The 13,619-nt window shown below is 24.9% G+C and overlaps 1 protein-coding gene across 3 annotated transcripts in view; it reads right to left on the reverse strand.

Annotated features, from left to right (window-relative positions):
* The window catches only part of LOC108693784 (paired box protein Pax-1), a 135,046-nt gene that overhangs the window by 39,845 nt on the left and 81,582 nt on the right, over window positions 1-13,619 (reverse strand). Inside the window, exon 1 of one of the 3 annotated variants that reach the window (XR_001932038.1) lies at window positions 2,667-2,763. The exons of the other annotated variants lie outside the window; for them this stretch is intronic. The gene's annotated coding sequence lies outside the window, so the exon portion shown is untranslated. Of the gene's footprint in view, window positions 1-2,666; window positions 2,764-13,619 lie in introns of those variants that run through there. 3 annotated transcript variants of the gene reach the window in all.

Raw genomic sequence — 13,619 nt, forward strand, 5'->3', positions numbered from 1 at the left:
TCATTTTTGATGATATAAAAAAATGTTTTAAATGAAAATGGAAGAATTTTGAGAAGGACGTATTTTGATCATGTTGGTTTTTGTTTAGATGGAGGCATCAAAAAGTTATTTCCACTTTTTTAAATAGAATTGTATGATTTTTTTTTTATACAATATGATTCCTCTAATTATTCTGCATATAAAAGTATTAAGGTAGTGATAAAAAAAATAATTTACGAGATATTTTACATTTTATTCTGACACATATTCTGACATAAAATGTTAAATAACTCGTAAACTATTGATTTTTTGATATCCACCTTAATACTTTTATATGTAAAATAATTAGAGAAATCATATTGTGTAAAAAAATCATATAATTCCATTTAAAAAAGTGAAGGTGATTCCACCTAGAAAAAAAAACAATGACCAAAATACATGACCAAAATACGTCCCCTTTGAAATCCTTCTATTTTCGTTTGAAATATTTTTTTGTATCATCAAAAATAATCAAAATATTTAAGATATTCGATTTAAGTGGACTACCTTACACAATTGCATATACAATTCGCATTGAATTATTTTAAGCATTAAAAATCCAGCTTTAATCGTTATAGACATTTAATTTTTAGTTCTTATTAGTGTGTTTAGAAGTATAATATCATGATTCGATTATATGTACACATTTAATCTCATATGATTATATAAATTAATAATATATATAATAATATATATATTTAGTTTAAATTAAAATGTATATTTACAAAATAACGTAATTTATAAAAAAATTTTTTAAGTTGGCCTTATATAACCAACTTAAGAGAATCAGGTAATAAAAAAATCGATTTTTTTAATTTCATTTTTCGAAAGTTTCATCTTTCTTGAATAAAATGCCTCTTACAATTAATAGATGTTGCAATTTGCGAAATTATCGATCTTTTCGACTGCCGTCGAATAGATGCAACTGACATTCTATTTCCAGATGTCCATTTACAGATGTTAAACATCGAAAAAAAGAACAGATACAATACCGCTCATTTAATCGTATGGTATGTACGAATAGCAACAGCGACGGACTATATCTTATTACTCTTCCAGAGATACATATTAGTAATTGTACTTTGAAATCATTCAAAACTTACGCGTTTTTTACGAAATTTCTTTTTATTTTCGTTCTAATCTGATAATGAATAGACAGAAATATATACAAATCGATTTGAAAAAATTCTGAGATGTATAGAACACTTGTCATTTCCCGTCAAATTTCCAATACAATCTGCAAAAATTCGAGTTTTTCTTAAAAAAATTTAAATGTCGCCTTTTAACTGTCATCTTAATAATTTTGTTTCGATTTTTTTTTGTTTAGAAACTAATTTGATGAACAACCTCCCGCACAAAAAATGTATATTGATATTTCACTTTTTAAATTTTGTATCGCAATAGGGTAATGGTTTTTCAAATTCCTATATGGTCCATTATCACGCCATTTTTTAAATATACAGTGGATGCAAAAAGTATTCGTATAGAGAAAATATTTTTTAAAAAATCTTTATTTTTAAAAAGTAAATATTATCCAGCGAAAAATGTGTCATCGAATTGATGTCGAATCCTCTTCTCTCCAGTCGGATCATAAATTTAAAATCTCTAAGAGTTTGGATTAGAATTCTAATATCGATATTAATGGCTCACAATGTTGTCAGCCTTTTTTTATGACAAAAAATGAAATGAGATCATCCATTCTCTTCTACGTTCATGGTAAACCGAACTGGGATACTGATTGTTGAACCGAATACTGGGATATTGATTGTTGAAAAGATTTAGATATTTATATTATACTTCTACTATGAACAAAGAATGGAAGTAATTCGTGGTAATAAAGTTACAATTACAAGTTTTTTTTGGTAACTTACTGAACCTAATATATTTATGACATAATTTTCGTTTATTCAATTTGCAGTTTTTAAATAGTATTCATATGATATAAATATATCTGATTTCAAGATCGTTTTAATATTTTAAGATGTTAAAACGCCTGTGTGATTATTTAGTATTTTTACAGATTTTTTTTTAGAATTTTTTATCAACTTTTTAGCACTATATTTTCTAATTTTTACCAACATGAGAAAATACAATATTAAAAAATTTTGAAAAAATTTTTAGAGGTCTATGAGAAGGAAATAAACAATTTTTGTCTCTTGTAGTTTTTCTGATAAAATTAATAGTATTTGAGTAAAAAATTATTGAAGACAATTTTCGGCAATTTTTAGCAATTAATATCTTGTTAACATATTGCAAAAATTGTAAAACTGTAGAGGACTTTTCATTTCGATATATTGTGTAACGTTTTGGACACAAGAATCATTGGACTTGATCAGAATAACGTGACATCTAGATTCTCTCGGTTCGAGAGAACGAACGTTTCTGCACTCAACGCGATTTTGAATGACTATTTTTGTTAATTTCCGCATATTATTGTCGTTTGCGAGTTCTCTCTGGGATAATTGGCAGTTTCTAAGTATGATTAACTGGATGCTGGAGTGACCAAATTGTCGGGACTTTGCAGATCGATATAAATTTCCGAATTTACTGAATGGAATCAAAAATTCTTTCATGGGATTAAAGTAGTAAAAATTTGATGGTGCTGCAGTGAACTTTATACTAAAATAAAAAAGAAGTTAGAAACTTACATTTTTCAACTTATAGAGCACCTGATGTAGATATTTTTTTAATGCAAAAGTTTTATAGCTCGTGTGGACAAAACAATAGATTAGCACCCAGCGCTTTACGTGCACAAACAATACTGAGTTTATGAAACTAAGATTAAAAGCTAAAGCTAAAGAGAAAGATTTATATCGATCTGCAAATGACGTATATACGAACACTGAGCGAAGAATCGGAATGGTAAACAAAGCAATAATTGTGTCTAGCAGTCGGTATTCGATCTTCGATCGAGCAAGAGATGGCGTTGCAATATGTTAGATAAGAACAGATGTATATGTTGAATGAGATAACACGATAATCTAAGAAATGAAAAAAAATCACTATTATCGACCTTTTTAATTTAAAATTTTAAAAATCTGTACTATCAACATCGATCAAGTTCGATGGTCACTCCAGCATCTCCTGAGCTAGTTTCATTTTACATGTTCATTTTACATTTAAAATGAAAATGAATTTTGTATTTTCTATTTTAAATAGTTTTTGAAAAATCATTTCCATTTTACATTTGAAATGGAAATTATGTATTTTATTATGCATAATGTGTCTGTATAGTTTGGTAATATTATACTATAATATTATACTATAATATATAATATTTCTGATATATTAAAATATTACTGTAATATTATTGAATATTATTTGCTATGTGGGATGTAATTATAATATATGAAATATAAACATCCTTCTTTTTATAATATTATTTTTTAGAATAATAAATATAATTATAATGCTAAGGAAACATAAAAAATAATTAAAAGAATAATTTTTATGTGTTCGAAAAAATCAAATTTAGAGAAAAAAATCATTCATATATAATTATATCTACATAAAATTATACATAATTATGTGTGAGCAATTTTTTTTACATTTCATTAAATTTTATATTTCTCCTAAAACAATCAATGCAAAATATCCCTCCATTTTTATGTTTTATTATTATTATTATTTGCATTACACTAAAAATAATTTTATAAAAGTAAGAAGAATTTATTACAAATATTTATGCGTGCAAATTTATACACATTTATATACATATATTCATGCATAAAAAATATTTACGTTGTATGCAATCAAACTAATTATATATTAAAGAAATTTAATTTTAACATAGGAGTGTTTGTTTGACCGGTTGTACCTTTAACTATTTGATTGTGTAAAAAATCTATTAAATATTTGTAAAAGTAAAAATATGTAGTTTGTGCAATATGTATTAGAAATATTTTATAACTTATATTTATAATAATGCAGAAAATTATACGCCTATGAAAAATTATTTATTGTTTTCAAGCATTCGAAGTAATTTCAAGATGTTTTTTAATTTCATAAAATTTTGTTGAATATATATTGTGTATTATGTTGGAATTGCCTAAAATGTTAAATAGATATTCAAAAAAAATTATTTAAAACTTAATACTGTCTTAACCTATAATTTATAAAAGTAATAATAAATAGAAAGTGAGCAAGCATTGTACTTTTAACCAGTAACTAATAGGGTATCTTTGATAAGTCAATACGATATCGGATAATCATTTAGTTTAGCTATCTTACTTCCAATATTAATAAAATTTTGCTCATTAGATGTGATTTTGAATGAAATAAACGAAGAACACTATTTTTGACCAGATTCAATCTTATAAAAACGAAAATCGCGTCTTTGTATGATAAAATTTATTTTTATATATTTTATATATAAAGTTATATATAATATATAATATATATGGTATATGGTGTAAAAACACATTAAAAATATAAAAATATAAAGAAAATTAAACTTTTGTTGCATATCTTTTATACATACAGTTTATATATATATTGGTTAAAGATATAATAGCTTCTGGACATGAATTTTGTATTTCTGTTCATTATACTTTTGACCAAAATTCAATTTTTTTCTAACGTTAAAAAAGATGTAAAAAGATGTAAAAATTTATAAAAAATATATGTTAGTATCAATACATCAAAAAATATTTTAGAATTTTTTTGAATTTTTAGATATCAAAATACAACTTGCACAAAAAAAAGTCAAAATTGGTCAAAGATACACCACTTTCCTCCACTCTACATATTTTGTTTACACAACGCAAGAAATTAAAAGGAGAAAAGAGTTTAAAAAAGGCTGATTTTTGTTCATAAAGATGAAAATGAAAGGAATAATGTTTCTTATAGATTTTAATTTTCTTAATAATAATGTTAATAAAAAGTTCAGGATCGCTGAACACTTTGAAAATTGAACATGAACATGATATATTTGAACAAATTTCAATATTCTTACTTACTTTTCAAGGTGTTCCCCAAATGCCACGAACTTTTTAATAATTTATTCAGGAGATTAAAATCTACGAAAAACACTATTTCTTTTACTTAGAGTAAAGTCGTCGATACGACATACCATATAATTTTTAGACAATATTTCTTAAACAAAAGGTAAAAATAAAACTTTAAAACTTTAAATATAAGTACAAACAAAAAAAGTGTCTTTTATGAAATAATATAAGCAGTTTTTGTAATACTGTTTACAATTTTGTAATAATTAATTTTTTCGTAAGATAAGCAAAAATGTGCGTCTGACAAAATGGGTTTCAAAACTGACATAATAGACAATAATGCTACGTATTTCTATTCTTTTTACAATAATTATCTGTATAAAGTACCTATAAGTGAATGTACATAAGATTTTCCAGAATTTTTTCATTTCATTATAAAACTTCATTATAAAACACTTTTATTGAATTATGTATATATTTACTTTATGCTGTTCTGCAAGATGTAAATATGGAATGCGAGAGTTTTTCTATATATGCACGATTGTCTTCAACTCCAATAGAGCTATTTACTATAAATACTATAAATACTATAAATACTATAAAGCAATATTATAAACATTAAATAGCTTATGATCTGTTTTATAAACAGGTATAGCGGTTACCCCAATAATTAAATTTAAAATTGTATTATGAAAAAATTAAGAGAATAAATAATATAAATAAAACTGATTTAGGAAAATAAAACGACATAATATTATCAATAATATATATTATTTAATTACGCAATTACACTATTATTTAATTACGCAATTTGCAATGAAAAATCGTAAAAGTTTTATTTTCGCATTCGTAAAATTCGTTTTTAGTTGATTGATATATAAAATATACAAATTATGAATTTGTACTTAATTAGCTAAAGATCATGATTTTATTAGTATTAACTTTTATCCTAGAAGTGAGGGTCATTAGTGACCGAGTGATTCCTATTCGTGCAAGTTTCTCGCAAGCTCGATAAATTCGGCGCTTGTTATCTCTCTGTAAAAAAAGTTTGTGGCGGAGACCTGTGCGCGATGGGGCAACCCCGATCGTCAATCTGACTATGACTGGCGTGCAATTCAAGTTGACATGAGACGTTAGTGACCCCCACTAAGTATACAAAGGGTGTTTTTTATGAAAAATAAAAATTGTATCAAAATCATTATAAGTATTTTCATTCTAAATTAACGTTTGTTTTCATTGAAAAAATTTTTTTTAAAAGAATTTATTTTTTAAACAAAATGGAGTTGAAGAGGCAAATTACCTTTCTTTACATATTTAATTAAATGTGTATTTACATTTTATATTTTTTTATTAAAAAATACATTATTTTACAACAAAATAAAAAATGCATATTTTAACTCGATTTTTCCTATTTATTGAAAACTCTTTATGGAAAATTACTCATATTCATGTGCTCAAATAATTCAACTCTTTGTAGAATTCAAAGTTCTAGCACTTTTTTTTTCAAAACTTCATATCTAAACTTCATATCTAAACTTCATATCTAAACTACAAAATCATAGAATCATTTTTTTATATTCATTTATTATGAAAAGTTATTTTTTAAATCAAATGCTATTTTTTCCCTTATTTTTTGAATCTTTCAGTAATTATACTACATTCTATTATTTTCTAAAATGAAGTTTCAATATTTATGAAAATGAAGTTGAAAGTATGTTGATGAATTTTTAGAGATTTTTTTTAATCATTCTGAATAGATGAAAAAACGAACGGATTCTAGTTATTCTCGTTTATATGGATGAAGCTAAATTGTAGCTTGTATGTACGGTAGAAAATAAGAAGGTGTCGCTTTAGAAGATCTATGTCAGTATCAGCAACTTTCCCCTATATTTTTTTGGGCAAAAATCTGCCCTTTTTTGGAGAATATTAAAAAAGATCCGATTTTTTTCTAAAAAAATGTAAATAAAAGAAATAGTTTTTTGTAGATTTTGACTTTGAATATGATAAAATTATTAAAAAGTTCGTTTCGGAAAACATCTCAAAAAGTAAGTAAGAATATGGAAATTTGTTTAAATGTATCATGTTCATGCTCAATTTTCAAGATGTCGATTCCGAAATTTTTATTAACATTATTTTTATTAACATTATTACTTAAGAAGTCAAAATCTATAAAAAACGTTATTCCTTTTATTTATTATGGACAAAAATCGGCTTCTCTTAAACAATCTCTTTTCTCTGAAATTTTGTTTTGTGATTTTTTTCCAATAAAAAATTCTCGGTAACGTTTTCTATATTCCACGCAATGTACAATACTTGAAGTAGAGGAAACGGCATCAAGATGACAAATGTTATAGTGAAAAATATAATCTAACCAATGTGCAATATTACTCGCTTTTCATGTCATTTGGAATTAAGTTTATAAATAAATTATTAAAGCATAACTGATTTTATAAGGATTTTATTCACTTTATTTTAATGTATCAATTTTTCCTTAAATTTGGCGTTATTATAATAATTATTTTTGATTTTTACGAAGTTTTCTTATGTATCTTTCTACATAAGAAAACATAGAAATAAAACGATTCCCGAGCGATTACAAAATCCTTGAAAATTTCTACTCTCTTTTGTACTGTTATGTATATCCATGTCACATATATGATATACATGTACAAGATCTCACATATAAATTATTAGATTTTTTTTCACAAGCAATGATAAATGGTCGAGATCAAAGGTTCCGACATGTGCAGTCATTTTACACGCGTGTAACACACATATCTAGCAAAGAAGAGATGACTACACATAGTCTGCGTGTTGGTGACGATATACGCAAGTATAAATATATGTGCGAGACAGCGAACTGTTCCAGCTAACTAGTACGAGGGTGAAGATATTTCAGCTCTTTCCCAAAGCAGAGAAAGAACATCGTATGTTCCTAATTCTGTAATTCTAAATATAATTTGTAATATTTATGTAATAATTTTATTATTGTAAACGCTTCTTAAAATTTTTATTTCATTTAATGAAACTTATACTATATTACTATAGGGAACAAATTTCCATATATAAATGGTTAAAAATATAATTATTATTTAACCATTATAATATACATAATTATATATAATTGATGAGAAAAATGAAAGTTATAATATTAATTAATCCAATTTTATTGCTAAAATAAGTATTATTGATTAGCATCATATTCCAAAATACGCATAACTAATATTAAAAAAATTCTCATGAATACAGGAATTAATTTCATTATGATTCCAAACAGTAATCCATTCCAAGCTTTATCCCATCTAATTTATCCCGTTGCTTGATCTCTACGATCGTACGGAAATTGCTACTTTGATAATATATGAACCTTGAGTGTCGATTTATGACATATATATCTAGTCAACAGATGTCATTCTAACAGTATTATAGTAATATTATAACGATTCAATAATATTGGTGGACGTTGCAAAAATATTATATTGTATAAATCTTAATAATTCTGTTTTTTGTAATTATATATGAAAAGCTAGTGTGAAAAAAGCTACACAAAAAAAATTACTACGTACAAATTAAATTATATTCATATTGTATAGTCTTTTTAATAGATGCCTATTGAGCATCAAAATTTAATTACGATATTACAATAGTAGTTTCTAAATCCAAAATTAAATTAATTCAGCATGCAGTTCAAATGACTACAAATAGTGTATAAGTATGTACATGTATAGTTATTAACATGAAATTATTTATTAACTATTATAAAGCTCTAGCTTTGACCATTATAGATCGTTATTTCCTATTTCCTATTCTGTTTTCACATGTGAGGTTCAATAAAATTCTTATTGTTTATATTACATCGCCTGAAATAAAGACACTGTTTCCATATATACTGTTTCCATATATACTAATTTTTCCGAAGAATATTACTAAGATCTCGATTTTAATAGATATTGAGTATCAAAATTTAATTGTGATATTACAGAAGTTTAGCTGCGTTTCTAAGTTCGCAAAAATTAATTCACCATATAGTCTACTAATATACTACTAATATAGTATATACAGTAAGTGCAAAAAGTATTCATATGAGGAAAATATTCTTTAAAAAACTTTATTTTTTTTTTTAATAAATATTATCCAGCAAGAAATGACTCATCAAATTGATGTCGAATCGATACGATAATTTGGATATCAATTCGACGTCCATTCGACATCTAATCAACGGTCATTTCTTGCTAGATAATTAACAATTTATTCATAAAAAAAGAAATGGATTACATGTTTCTCAAAAATATACTAAAATATAATATATACTAAAAAAATGTGCATTAATTATAGACAGTACATCATATTAAAAATAAACGAAAGTTAAAAATTGTATTGTTTGGAAAAATATTCGTATAGTCGATAAATTTAATTTATCAAATCAGAAATATACGTGAAGCTTGTTTGTTTAGAACAGAATGTATTGTTATTTGTAGAAAATTGCTAATTAATGTTTTATTTGCTACATATAAGACTTTTTTATAACAAATTTCCTTGTTTTGCACTCATTGTATGTATGTACATATACAGCACATACAAATTCATATGAAATTATTTAAATATTAAATTATTTTTCTGTAAATCTTTCAATTATTAATTGCAACAATTAATTCCATTTTAATTATCATGTTTTCGATAATTTCATTAATAAATCTATAAAAATATTGAATTTTTCGTTTCTACTTCATTATTTTTCGGATATTTTTATTATATTAATTTTTCTCAAAATTTCTAATATTTCAGCATATTTCATGTACAATAATCTGTAAAAGTATTATATATTTTGCATTACCTTTTTAGGCATTTTCAATAATTATTCTTAGGATTACCAAAATTATTCCATTACATCAGGTTTCGTCTTAAGGCCGGTGAACATACTTGCAATATATATCTAATCTTTTTTATGTAATTCTGTTGACTCATTTATAATCATAGATGATTTTCATAGATTTTTTCATGTTCGAATCCATAATCAAAATTGCTCCATCACATCAGGTTTTATGAAATATTTTAATCTTAAAAATGCTCGAAATAAGTCTTTTTGGCACTTTGGGATTAGAAATATCTCTAAACCTGATGTGATGAAGCAATTTTGGCTACGGATTTGATTTTAGTATGCCAAAAACCTTCAGGACTACATTTCTGAATTGCCGTTTCTGAGTCAAACTTCATGTCGGCCTGTGATATCATTAAAGTTCATAATATTTCAATATTAAAAGTATTATTTATGCTAAAACATTTTCCACAATATTTCAGCGATTTTCATTTCTTATTTTAATTAACGATTTTGATTTCAACAATTTTAGCGACTTTTTTTCACCAAGGCAATTGCAGTAATGGGAAACAGAATCATATTCTGTAATAATTTAATTTTTTTTTATACTATTGTATTATAACAAATAAATGATTATTATCTATTAAGCCATAGTTTTGATATATCATAGCAGTAAACTTAAACCGTGTAAGTATTCGAAAAAATAAAGTGATATAAAATAAAGTGATATAAAATTTTTATGGAAGCATATTTCTTCTATGAGTGAAAATTAGAGTAATTTTATAAATACATATATTTGAATTATTTTATAAAGTTGCATTATTATACATATATCGCCTTATAATACGAGGGTAAGATTTCCATATTTATTTGTAACAGTTTAGATTGAACAACAATATTGATTTTTTAAATTAAAAAAAAATTGTTATAATGTTTTAATATTATATACACAAGTAACAAACCTTTTCAAATTATTAGGGTAACATAGATTTCGATCATCTATATGAAAACATATTAATCGTTTTGACATTTTATATTAAATTACAAATTCGATTTTTGTTACCATTTAAAAATACATTATGATTGTAGAACATTTAATGTAAATATTATTAATGTTAAAGACGTAACAGATTCTTTAGATTAAACAATAAGGAATAGAAGTAATGACTTTAATGGTCAAAGTTAGATGCTTTAATGCTTAAATCTTAAATAATTCAATCTGAATTACTACACTGAGAAACCTATTTAGTTGAAACCTATTTAGTTGTATTTTTAAATATAACAAAAATCGAATTTGTAATTTAATATAAAATGTTAAAACGATTAATATGTTTCATATAGATAATCGCCATCGAAATCTATATTACCCTAATAATTTGAAAAGAATTTGTTAATTTTTTGTTTGAATATGGGTAAACAAATCCTTGATTGTTTCAACTAAATGGATTTCTCAGTGTATATATTATACATAAATGTACATACATATATACGAAAAGTTGAACTTTTACATTAATTCATCTTTCTCTTCTTTGCTTCTGGAAAGAAAAGGAAGAAACTGGTGCAAAAAATTCAGCCAAAAAGAACAAATCTTATATTGTAATCATCCGCACTGCGCACCGAATTGATTTTCAGGACTTATAAATGCAATTACGCAAACTACTGTAGTAATATTACGAATTAAATTGACAAGCTATTTTAATAATTTGCTTAATCAAGCATTCTTTTAAACAGATGTTAATATACTGAAAAACTGTAAATAAAAATTTATTGCAAAAAATATGTATTGCCTCGGCCGAGAATCGAACCTGGATCTCTTGTATTCCGTACGTCTTTAGATTAACTTAGAAAAATTTAGGTTGCGATAAGAGATATCATGATATAATCATTTTCGCATTTAATAATAAACATTTATATGATTTATATGTTTCTATATGTAAACCAAGTCCTCTTAACTGTATATGCTGAAGTGTAATAAATTTTATTCTATTATAGCTTATATATTTATAAAACATTAATTTAAAGAATCTTTAATGTAACAATATTTTAAATAAGTCTTTATTTTTTTTCTATTTACATTCTGTATGATAACAAGAGATATGTATGTCATCTTGAAATATTATTAAATATGATGATCTAAGGAAAATACTTTCTTAATGCATGGCTATTTTAAAAGTTTGAGATACAACACATCTCAAAAATAATACTTATATTTAATTTTAAATAATAAACATGATAAAATAATAAACATGGTAAAAAATATTTTAGATAAAATCAAAACTTCTTATATATTTTATAATGTGTATTTAAATTTTTCAAAATTCTTGTTTTTTTCAAAGTATTCGATGCACGTTATTATTTTTATGGAAGCATATTTCTTCTATGAGTGAAAATTAGAGGTAATTTTATAAATACATATATATTTGAGTTATTTTATAAAGTTGCATTATTATACATATATTGCCTTATAATACGAGGGTAAGATTTCCGTATACTACCCAAGTCCGACTTCGATGAAATTTTATAGATATGTAATATTTTTACGAATATGTAGTACTTTTACAGATATGTAGTACTAAATGTAGTCAAATTCATAAATGCGGACTTACGGAAATGCTTAGTTTTCGAAATATTCAAAATTTATTTAATCGACTTAATTAACATTTGATAAAACTTTCCCTTTCAACAATCAGCTCCAAATGAGCTTGCTCTTGACTTTGATCCTCAAAGAGGATCACTGATCTTTTCCGCTCGTTCATTAAAAAGTTATGAACAAAACAATTTTTAACATATAATTTTCGAACACAAAGTACATATTTCAATATTTGTCCTTGATAGAGGAAGATAGGAGTAGACTCTACGCTTTCGCGTGGAAAATCATGAAGTGAAGGGAGGGGAAGATGAGGAGAAACTCGCTTCGCGTAAAAATCATGCACCCCTGAAGCAAGGGAAGTGAGGTGAAAATTCGTATCAATATATTAATATAAAATTATCTAGTCAACAAAATAAATAATTTTTAATTCTAATTATTTTTTCATATCAAAATCTTTAAAAACATTAATTAAATCAATAAAATTTGAATATTTCGGAAACTAAACACTTTCGCAACTGCGAGTTTGGATTTGGTTACATTTAATTAGGACTACATTCCAATAAAATTTCATCGAAGTCGAGCTTAGGTAGTACATAGAAGTTGAGTCAAGTCTTGCACTTTCTGGCTAAGTGTTTATCACCATGAATTGCAAGGAGAAAACGGGATAATCTGAATGTATAGCATGGCGAAACACCTGAGTATAATAGTTGTAACCGATGTGCAAGAAAACGATGACAATAAGGCTCTCATTTACGTTAAAAAATGTCAAAAACGCAAATAGCGCATACTCAATATCGACAACTTGATCATTGAGATGGATGTCGATTATAGAATTTTTAAATAATCTAGATACTAATATTATGCGATGTGGCAAACATGTTAAGAATTGTGCATCACAAAATGTTAAAATATATAACTAATGGACGTAACGTGAAACTCACCAAAAAGAACTGTATCAGTTTTAAAAAATAACATATGTGTTCTTTCTACATACGTTTTAATTTAACGTATTAAATAGATGTACGATATAATTCAATGAATGTTCGATAGCTATTGAACAATAATTTAATAATAATTTAATAATAATTCGATAATTAGAGCCCTCGGCTTTTTGTGTGTGTGTCTTATACCCGGTGTCTTATATTATTAAAATTGCACTTATTTTATATTATCATTCTATTGTTAAATTACATCATAAAAAATACTATAAAATAAATATTATAATTAATATTTTAATAAAATATTTTTA

Source organism: Atta colombica, unplaced genomic scaffold (assembly GCF_001594045.1).
Source record: "Atta colombica isolate Treedump-2 unplaced genomic scaffold, Acol1.0 scaffold98, whole genome shotgun sequence".
Taxonomy (NCBI): domain Eukaryota; kingdom Metazoa; phylum Arthropoda; class Insecta; order Hymenoptera; family Formicidae; genus Atta; species Atta colombica.